Source organism: Electrona antarctica (genome assembly GCF_951216825.1).
Source record: "Electrona antarctica genome assembly, chromosome: 3".
In the NCBI taxonomy this organism is placed as follows: Eukaryota; Metazoa; Chordata; class Actinopteri; order Myctophiformes; family Myctophidae; genus Electrona; species Electrona antarctica.
In genome coordinates, this window is record NC_136808.1 from 31,105,493 (window position 1) to 31,116,914 (window position 11,422).

Consider the following 11,422-nt stretch of genomic DNA (forward strand, 5'->3'; position numbering starts at 1 on the left):
GTGATTTTGTTGACTTTTTTTGTGTTTGTATGTGCAATCAGTAGTTTCAAAATCAAGGAGACGGGTCGCACATCGCGACCCATCTCCTTGATTTTGATATGTTTTGAACGGGTGGCGCACCTATAGTCAGAGCGCGGTGGTCATATGAAGTTCAATCAGTAGTTTCTCCATAAAGAATGGTGACTAGTTAAAAGTATAACATACTGTTTTTAAGCACTGCACAAAATGTGCGCTAGTATGTTCTGTACAATGTCACTTCACTGGTTTTTACATTTTACTATCTTATAGTGAATTTTATACAACTGTACTGGTGTTAAGCGATTATGGTCAATCCCCTCTTGTGAGTTCTACAGTAGAACATGAAACCAATTGACCAATGCCCATCCTATTGATGCATGGTATAAAAAAGGCATTCATTTTTAGTAGGCCAAAAATAATGCTTTGAACCTAAAGGTTTTTGTGTGGAATTATTACTAAATGCTGCCTCAGGCTGTTTTGTTAACTATGGGAGCAGTTAACAAATCTGTTCCAAATGACCTAAGGGTCTGGTTTGTGTCAAAAGAAATTCGGAGTGTTTTCTTTTGCTCAAACAAGTGATTTAAAGACACTGTCTAGGGGGGGGGGGGTCATATTGGGATTAACATGGTAAACAAGTGATTTACAGTTAAATAAAATGCCATGTTACTAAAAATAACTACTGAAAATGGGATTTAGGGTGGTGGTATAGGAAACGCCATGGTCACCACATCGACGGTCCTAGGTTCATTTAGGTGGAGCAAGAAGCGACAACATTTCTAGCAGCATAAAAATAATACAAATCCAATATCAACAAATGTAAAAAAATATAGTATTAACATGGTAAACAAGTGATTTACAGTTAAATAAAATGCCACGTTACTAAAAATAACTACTGAAAATGGGATTTAGGGTGGTGGTATAGGAAACGCCATGGTCACCACATCGACGGTCCTAGGTTCATTTAGGTGGAGCAAGAAGCGACAACATTTCTAGCAGCATAAAAATAATACAAATCCAATATCAACAAATGTAAAAAAATATAGTAGGGGGAAAAGGGGGGTGGGGTGGATGTCACTTTTCTATGGGAGAAGTGAGATTTACCTCCCCATTTGGCCTCCTGAAAGGTAGATTTTCAGCCCTGTTTTGAAGGGGGCCAGTGATCCACAATTTAAGGGATGGTGACGGCATTCCAGTTTCAACACAGTGCTGTGTTAAGTTAATTTACCCATGTTTGATGCTACCACATGTTAAATTGTCGCTCCCTCTAGTATTGTGACTGTCACTTTCGTTATGTAATTAGTCAGATGAGGGTGAGGGCATAGCCCCTATTTTGAAAGATAATCCCATTGTTTAAACCTGTCTTCTACCCTGAGTCATCCTAGGCTAGCAAAATGTGTTGGAAAAAGCTGGGTCATCATTTCTACTGTGTAAGTGATCTGTGTGAACAGCAGTGTTCATTTCGTCGACTAAAATAGACGAAAAATGTTAGTCCTAACCTTTTGCACTGTCATGGGCCATGGCTCAATGGTCCAGGCACTTTGGCTGGTAATCCAGTCTGGCAGTGTGCCGCGGGTTCGACCCCCGATCCCGACGGCCTTTACTGCATGTCTTCCCCCCATCTCTCTCCCCATTTCCTGTCAGCCTACTGTCTGTCCCTCCATAAAAAATATAAAATAAAGGCGAAAGCCACAAAAAAATGTAAAAAAAAACTAGCAAACTAACAAAAACTAGACAAATGTTTGGGACTAACTAGTGGAGAAGAGATCCAGTAGATCTGTTCTCTGAAAATAACATCTATCTGCAAAAAATACATTTTTTGTCAACAAAATCAACTGTAGATTTTAGTTGACTAAAATTGCATGAAATTTTGTCGACTAAAACTTTTCAGATGACCAATATGACCAAAACTAAATTAGATTTTATTCAAAAGACTAAACTAAATCAAAATATCAGAATTGTCAGAATTAACACTGGTGAACAGTAGCCTTCATTTCAGTAAATTAAACATTAAAAAAGAAAGCAGTGAAGAAACCTGATATATTTAGGCTTAGCCTTAGATTATTTCACAACAAACTCAATATTTACAATTTATAAAATGTTGACACTCATACATCCATTGTCTATTGACTTGCTACAAGGATCCTGCAGTTCTGGTACTCACCAAACTGCAGGCTAGATTAGATGGGGAATGAGTGCATCCTAACGTCCACACCCTTTCTAGTGTCCAATGGAGTGCGCCAGGGGGGAATTCTGTCGCCAATACTCTCTAATTTGTACATGGATGACTTATCTAAACAGTTAAATAGTAAAACTGTTTGCATGGTTGGGGATTCATTTATTAATCATATAATCTAACTATGCAGAATTAGTTGTACTGTCACCAGTGCTGGTTTACAGCAGATACTCAGGGTCTGCTCAAAATACAGCTTATTTGATATAAAGTTCAACTCTAAAAAGAGTGTGGTTATGATCACAAGAACAAAGGATGACCAGAAGCTCACCTTTCCCTCTTTCTCATTGGCAGGTGAAGTTACTAGAGCATTGGTTCCCAACCTTTTTATACTGATCAAGTACCACCTCAGAAAATATTTGGCATGCACCACCATAACTGAATGTAAAAAATAAATAAATGCCTGGGTCCTACTCTACTGCACTCTACTCTACTGCACTCTACTCTACTGTACTGTACTGTACTCTACTGCACTCTACTCTACTGCACTCTACTGTACTGTACTCTACTGCACTCTACGCTACTCTACTGCACTCTACTGCACTCTACTGCACTATACTGTACTGCACTCTACTCTACTGCACTCTACGCTACTCTACTGCACTCTACTGTACTGCACTCTACTCTACTGCACTCTACGCTACTCTACTGCACTCTACTCTACTGCACTCTACTGCACTATACTGTACTGCACTCTACGCTACTCTACTGCACTCTACTCTACTTTACTCTACTGCACTCCTCTGTACTGTACTCCTCTGTACTGTACTGTACTGTGCTGTACTGTACTCCTCTGTACTGTACTCCTCTCTACTGTACTGTACTGTACTCCTCTGTACTGTACTCCTCTGTACTGTGCTGTACTCCTCTCTACTGTACTGTGCTGTACTCCTCTGTACTGTGCTGTACTCCTCTGTACTGTGCTGTACTCCTCTCTACTGTACTGTACTGTACTCCTCTGTACTGTACTGTGCTGTACTCCTCTCTACTGTACTGTACTGTACTCCTCTGTACTGTACTCCTCTCTACTGTACTGTACTGTACTCCTCTGTACTGTACTCCTCTGTACTGTGCTGTACTCCTCTCTACTGTACTGTGCTGTACTTCTCTGTACTGTGCTGTACTCCTCTCTACTGTACTGTACTGTACTCCTCTGTACTGTACTCCTCTGTACTGTGCTGTACTCCTCTCTACTGTACTGTGCTGTACTTCTCTGTACTGTGCTGTACTCCTCTCTACTGTACTGTGCTGTACTCCTCTCTACTGTACTGTGCTGTACTCCTCTCTACTGTACTGTGCTGTACTCCTCTCTACTGTACTGTGCTGTACTCCTCTGTACTGTACTGTACTGTACTGTACTGTACTGTACTGTACTGTACTGTACTGTACTGTACTGTACTGTACTGTACTGCACTCCTCTGTACTGTACTGCACTCCTCTCTACTGTACTGTACTGTGCTGTGCTGTGCTGTTCTGTGCTATTGTCCTCTAGTCTGTACTGTACTGTACTGTACTGTACTGTACTGTACTGCACTGCGCTGTTCTCCTCTGTAGTCTGTACTGTACTGTAGTCCTCTGTACTGTACTGTACTGTACTGTACTCCACTGTACTGTACTGTACTGTACTGTACTGTGCTGTTCTGTGCTATTGTCCTCTGTAGTCTGTACTGTACTGGACTGTGCTGTTCTCCTCTGTAGTCTGTACTGTACTTACTGCACTGTGCTGTGCTGTGCTGTACCATAATGTACCGTATTGTAGCATACTGTGCCGTACGGTATCATACTGAACTGTGCCATACTGTATGGTACTGTACGGTACTGGACCATACTGTACTGTACTCTACTGTACTGTACAATACTGTCCCATACTGTACCGTACTGAACTCTACTGTAGCCTACTCACTGTACCGTACTGTACCGAACCGTGCCATACTGTACAACATGGCTCCTCTGAGAACCATGACGGACACGCTACACCAGGCTTTTCTCGCACGTTTCTCGCGCGTGTTGTCCCGCGTGTGCGTTTAATTTAGGTCCAAACGGGGGCCGCGTGTTTAGGGTAAACGCGTGAGAAAAGCCTGGTGTAGCTTGGCCGTCAGGGTCAAAACCCGCTCGGAGCCATGGATGAATTCGGACATACTGACTGCAACGAATGCCAGAGACAAAATATGCTCTGAATTTCTAAAATGCAAGTCAAAGCTTGCCAAGCGCTTCGACAGGTATCTCCAAGCTCAGCTGGACAACCTAAAAACCCAACGAAACAGGCTAAGAAATATTGTTACTGCCATGACCAAATCCGCCAAAAGTAACTTTATTAATAATAAAGCTGAGGGAAACAAAAACAATCCTCGAGAGCTCTGGAAGCTACTCAACAACCAACTAGGCTGCGGTCAGAAACTGAAAACCAGGTTTTCAAACATAAACATTAAAGCGAACAACACTCTCATCACTGACAAGCTTGATGTGGCCAACTACTTGAACATCTTCTTTACAAACATAGCAACAACGCTGGTTAACAATCTGCCCTCCCACTCTGGGCTCTTTGGTGTAGAGCACATTAAAACCTTCTACAGAAACCTAGGTGTTTGTAAAGACGATTTCAAACTAGTTATGGTAACAACTGATGAGGTACTTAAGAAACTGAGTGCCCTCCAACCCCACAAGGCCACTGGCCATGACAATATTCCCTCCAAATTTCTCAGAGACTCAGCCATCTCTATAGCTCCAATCATCACCCACATAGTAAACCTCTCCATCAAACAGGGACAGGTCCCCCTAGATTTCAAACTGGCCAAAGTAACCCCCCTGCACAAGAAAGGGAGTAAATTAGACCCCGGCAACTACCGCCCTATTTCTATTCTAAGCTCCATCTCGAAAGTGATGGAAAAAATAGTCTATGAACAGGTTGAAAAGTATCTTGCCACTAATAAATTATTGTACGAGTTCCAATCTGGCTTCAGAACATCCCACTCCACTGACACATGCCTTCTCTATTTGAGCGACCACATCAAACAAGAGGTGGATGCTGGCAAATATTGCGGCATGGTCATGCTGGACCTCCAAAAGGCTTTTGACACCGTGAACCACTCCATACTGGTTAACAAGCTAAAAGCAATTGGTTTCGATAGCACATCAGTGAGCCAGTGGCGCCTGAGCCATTGAGCAAACGGAGCAGCTGCTCCAGCAGATTAAAATGAGGGGGTGCATTGCGCCCCCAGAAAAGCGCACGAAGAGAGAGAGAGAGAGAGGGGGGGGGGGGGGGGGGGGGAGGAGGAGAGAGTGTTTGTCTATGTGTGTGTGTGAGCGCGGCACGCGCAGAGAGAGAGAGGGGGAGAGGGAGAGGGGTGCTGCGTGTTAAAAAATAAATAGGCTACTAGTTCGCGCATTGCATCCATTTCCAATAATGCCCGGCTTGCCCGCCTGTGTGAATCACTTACTTTGTGCTTGCTGCTCGTTTTCAGAAGAATTAATCCAAGGTTTGTCATATTATGTTTTAAAGTAGGCATAAACTTTAGCTGGTCAGTCAGTGTGTGCAGACTCAGAGAGAGAAGCAGCACTGCTCTGCTGATTAAATTGATATGACCTAGATATGTCATATGCGCATCTGACTGGCAAGATAATTAGTTATTTGGCAACACCTGTGTGAAATACCAGAATAAGCGTTTTCTTTTTTTTGGTGGCCATCTACAGGCCGGCCATGTGTACTACAGCTGGAAGTTTGTTCCACAGCTGTGGAATTGAGATCCTTTTTTTTTTAACTCATATAATCTGCTATGATTTCTTAAATTATTATTCATGACATGAATGTGCAGTAGCCTACCAATGCTTGTTAGCCCTGCAGTTAACCATGTGGGTATTTTTAAACAAGGTCAGTAGTGACTTCTTAGTAGTGGCTAAATCTAGTCTAAATCTATGCTCCCCCACCTGGAAACAAAGTTAGGCGCCCCTGCAGTGAGCTGGATGCAATCCTTCCTGGAGGGGAGAGAACAGATGGTGGAAGTGAACGGAACACTGTCCCCCCCCCCTCCCAGTGAGCTGTGGCGTTCCACAAGGAAGCATACTAGGGACTCTACTGTTCCTAATATATGTAAACGACATGACTTCAGCTTGTGACTGCAACTTGTTCCTGTTCGCAGATGACTCGGCACTGCTGGTCTCGGACAGGGACAAACTGCAGGTTGAAAATGCCCTCAGCTCTGAACTCGGTAGAATCTGCACCTGGCTCGCTGATAACAAACTATCTTTACACCTGGGAAAAACTGAATACATTCTCTTTGGATCTAATAGTAATCTCAGCAAGGCAAATGGCTTCTTGGTTAGAGTGGTGACAATGTTATCACACGTAAAGATGAAATTACCTACCTAGGTTCCATCCTGGAGGCTAATCTTTCCGGTGATAAAATGGCCACCAACGTAATCAAAAAAGTCAACCAAAGAACAAGATTCCTTTACAGGATCTCCTCACTGGTCGACAAAAACACTTTAGACCAGTGACCTTAACAGGAGCCCTCGTACAAGGCTTCTTTGACTATGCATGCACCTCCTGGTACCACAGCACCTCAAAGGCCCTTAAAACTAGGCTCCAGACTTCCCAAAACAAACTGGTCAGGCTCCTACTTGGCCTCACCCCCCGAACCCACCTCACCCCTGCCCACTTTGACAGACTGGCATGGCTTAGGGTCGACGACAGAGTACAGCATCTTGCAATGGGTCTGGTCCACAAGATTCGATACTCCACCAAGATACCCATGTACCTGTCTAGATACTTCCTTAATGTTAACGAAGTCCACACCCACAACACCAGAGGGAGTGCAACGAACCATGTACAACCCAGATTCGGCACAAACAAGGGACTAAATTATTTTCGCTCCTATGCCACCAAAATGTGGAACGCCCTACCAACAGTCATTAAGACATGCAAATCCCTTGACTCCTTCAAAACCGCTCTCAAAGGGCACCTACGGATGGCTGCAATTCGAAACTGGCCCCCGTAAAATCTGAATCCCTATAGAGAAGTGTCTATTTGTACGTCTCTAAATGTTTTGATGAATTGAACATGGTGGACCCTGTTGTAAACAAGTGTAATGCTTAATTGGGTCGTCCACTCACAGTTAACAGCCTTTGTATTGAGTTTGTGCTTGAAATGTACTGTAATTCTGCAAACTGTTAATACAATTTTCAATCAATCAATCAATACTGTGCCATACTGTACTGTAGCAAACTGTACAGTACTGTACTGTGCTGTGCCTTCCCATACTGTACAGTACTGTGCTGTCCCCTAGTGTATATGGCTTTACTGTTCCATACTGTACCGTACTGTAGCATACTGTGCTGTACCGTACTGCTGCGCCTTTGTGTGTGTGTGTGTGTGTGTGTGTGTGTGTGTGTGTGTGTGTGTGTGTGTGTGTGTGTGTGTGTGTGTGTGTGTGTGTGTGTGTGTGTGTGTGTGTGTGTGCGTGTGTGTGTGTGTGTGAGCAGTGGAAAGGGGAGGGGGCGGGGAGTGTGTCTGACAAAAGTAATATTTGTAAAGTAAATATGGCAATTGTGGGGAAGTGATGTAGTGCATCTGGATTCGGGTGGCGTGCAGGATTTTTTTGTGCATGGAGAGATGTGTGCTGACGGAGTGGTTTGGTAGGAGAAGGAGAACGGATAAACGGCCATGTGCTTGTGTACCCCCTTGCCATTAGGGTAGAAGGATGGGCAAGTCAACATGCTAGCACGGAAATTTCACATGTGCACAGTCATAGCACTTTTTGAGGGGCGCTAGCCTATTATTCAGCTATAGTGTAGATTTTCGTCTTACACAAACATTAAATTCCCATTGACAATGAATGGAGAATTCACGTCATATGTAGACGAGCAAATCAACTATTTTTGTCCTACACAAAGTTCCCATTGACAATGAATGGATGATGTACGATGACAAGAGCTTGATATGATAAGAGCACTTCACACGGGTGTGATTTTAAAAACGTATTGCACTCCAATATACAGCTCACTTGTGGTGCCGTTATAGCAGTCAGTGCTAAACTGAAAAAGCCTCAGGTGTCATATAATGCTTTTCAAAATTTCCTGGAACTCCCAAGATGGACCAGTCAAGTGAAATACTTAGTAATGTCAGACTAGTAATGTCATGCATGCATGAGGAATTTTATGTTTAGATGTATGTGTAGACCGAAGGAGTCAAAGAATGTATTATGGCCTTAACAGGGTATGGACGTTATGGATTGAAAATAGTCTGTTACCTCGGCTATCTATGTGTTTTTATTGTCGGAATTGTTTTGTTTTTGTATATTGACCTATTGTGTAAAGTGTATCATCAAAACGCTTTACGCTTTAATACATTTCACAACAATAATAAATCCACAACTGAAATCAGCAGTAACTAAACGCAACCCCATGCTTTGTTGAGTGTGCGTATACAATCTAAGTAGTAGTGCACAGTAAGCATATTTGAGATGTGTTGTTTTCCTGTGCGGCCATCCTCCCCATCTTATCTGTGTCTGTCTATGTGTTTCCTCCCTAGAGGTACTCCATTTAGAATTATTTCTCTCCACAAACATGCTGCTTGTTTGTACTTGTTTCCCATAAAAAATAAGTACAGTACAGTAGTAGGATAGGGGTAATGTTTTATTTTATTTATAAAAATAAAAAAAATGAACAAGTTTGCAAATTGTACCATGGTACGCCCCAAGGACTTGTGACCAGTGGTCCTGTGTATGGTCCTGTGAATTCAATTCATCAAGACAACAGTCAGGCTCAGGGCAAGGAGATATCGAATAAATGTATGATGCATAGTCCGCAAAGTTTGTTATAAGGTTTGTACGTGTGTGCACGTCGTGCGCGCATGGGTAGGTGTTCCTTTTCATGTTCAGGCACACTCAACTACAGGCTTCTGGGGGGCAAGATATAACAGACAGTATGTATATGTGACCACATCAATTTGTACACTCACTGGCATATGTCAAATGTGTTGAAAACAGTTACATCCTTGACACCTCAACTTGCAAGTCGATGGCACATTCCATTCAAAGACTGCTTCTTAGCAGGCCAAGTCTAATTGCATATCTGTTCTTTACACAGTAAGGTAGGGTGACCAGATCCAAACTGTTCATTTGAGGGACAGAAGTATGTTGTCGATTAAATAATCGTCCAAAGATGAAGGAATGACAAAGTTCTTCAGGGTGAAGTATTGAGAATTTATTAAGAAGATTCAGCAGAGTAACAACATACAGAGAGTGAGGAACAGGCCTCCTTGCCTGTTCCAGCAGCCCCTCCGGACGCAAGCCTCCTCAACCCTATTCTCAGACAGTCCTTATAGTCTTGTCTTAACAGAGATGCTATACAAAATGTTCATATAAGGATCTGCGCTAAAGATAAGGGTGACACACAAATAAGTATACCTTTGCTGACAGCATGGAGGAGTCAAGTCAGCTGTTAGATTGACAGCTGCATGAATTAGACTGAGCACATTGGTGAGCAAAGAGACTTAATGGAGGGAAGATAAATACACAATAATGCATATATTTGGCACTGTAGTTGGCATTCTAAAATCCCCATTACAAGTATCACTTGTGTGGGACAGGGGGTACGGGACGTAGTTAGTAACTTATTACTTAAATGCCTTGATGTTATATTCGACCATAGGCCTAATGATGCCTCTGATGTCTCACATTTTGTTTTAAATTTTAAATTTTAGTCATGGGTTGTATCTGGCCGACTTGGTACTGTAGCCTAGAGAGGATATTTCTCATTATTTTAACAGGCTTAAAAACACATCTAGCAGGGAAAGAGAGAATGAGCTTTACAACAGAAAGCCAACCATTAGGGCATTTGTGCCTGCCAGTAACAATGTGGAACAGGGTCTCTCAATTTGTGGGATAGCTAAAAAGTCAGAGGGACTGTTCCAAGGGGGGACATCTGGTCACCCTAGTGCCATTTTTTACATGTGTAAATGGAGGCCCTTTTAATATTTAGTATTAAAAGGGCCTCCATTTACACATGTTAAAAATGGCACTTGCATGTCGACTTGTGCATGCAGTGTTAATATATATGATAGAGACTAAATGGTTAAGGATCATGCTAAGGAGCGGTCCAACATCCTTTAACATTGTGTCCTGTTATAGTTTTAATTTGTTTGTTCTCCAGAGTTCCAATCTCTACTTATAACAAACCAAATAATCAAATATTAGATCAAGATTTAGAATTAGTTAGACATCTTTATCTAACTTATTTAAGAAATAAATGAAACTAATGCTTTAAAATAATGTGACAGTAAAGTGATGTTCAATAACTTGTAGTAAGGCCTACTCAAGTCACTCCATGCAGGTGTTACGCCAAACTCTGTGACCCATTCAAAAAAGATTCTCCCATGTTTACTGTGAACAAAATGAGGAAATGATTGATTGATCAATTGATTGATTGAAAATTAAATGAATGAATGATGCACAGTCTGCAAAGTTTGTTAAGATGTTTGCGTGCCATGTGTTCCTTTTCATGTTCAGACACACTCAACAACAGGCTATAGTTCAATTGATTGAATTACTAGTACAATTGATTGATTTAAAATTGAATCAATCAATTTGTAGAGAAAAAGCAAAGACTTGTTTACATAAGGGTCCTCCATTTTAAATTCATCACTACATTTAGATACATACAAATAATAAATATACACATACACATAGGGATTCACATTTCTTAGCTGTTGGTAGGGCGTTCCACATTTTAGTGGCATAGGAGCACGAACTAAAAAAACATTGCATGGATGCACCTGGGACGTATCCTCAGTGATGTATCCCAAGGTGCTCGGGGTTTCGGGTCTCACACAATCCGCTGCTTCAGAACTACTACGGCCATAGCCACTGACATCATCACATTTGTAATGTGACGGATATGGCCGTTTTGAGCCCAATGAGTGTTTTTCGTGCAAAACTAATGCTTGGAATGGATTCAGCATCATGACAACCCCCTAGTTTGACACGTCACACGCTACATAAAGCATGATTAAATTTGGAGAAAAAAATTGCCTTCTATAGGTTGTTAATGCTATGGTCACATATTATGCCAATTATGAAAATTGCTCAACATATACAAGTTAGCATCCGGCAGTTTCTACATGCTGGGGAGTGGGGACCCATACTCAACATTTCTAACATCAAACTTTGGTGTACTCAA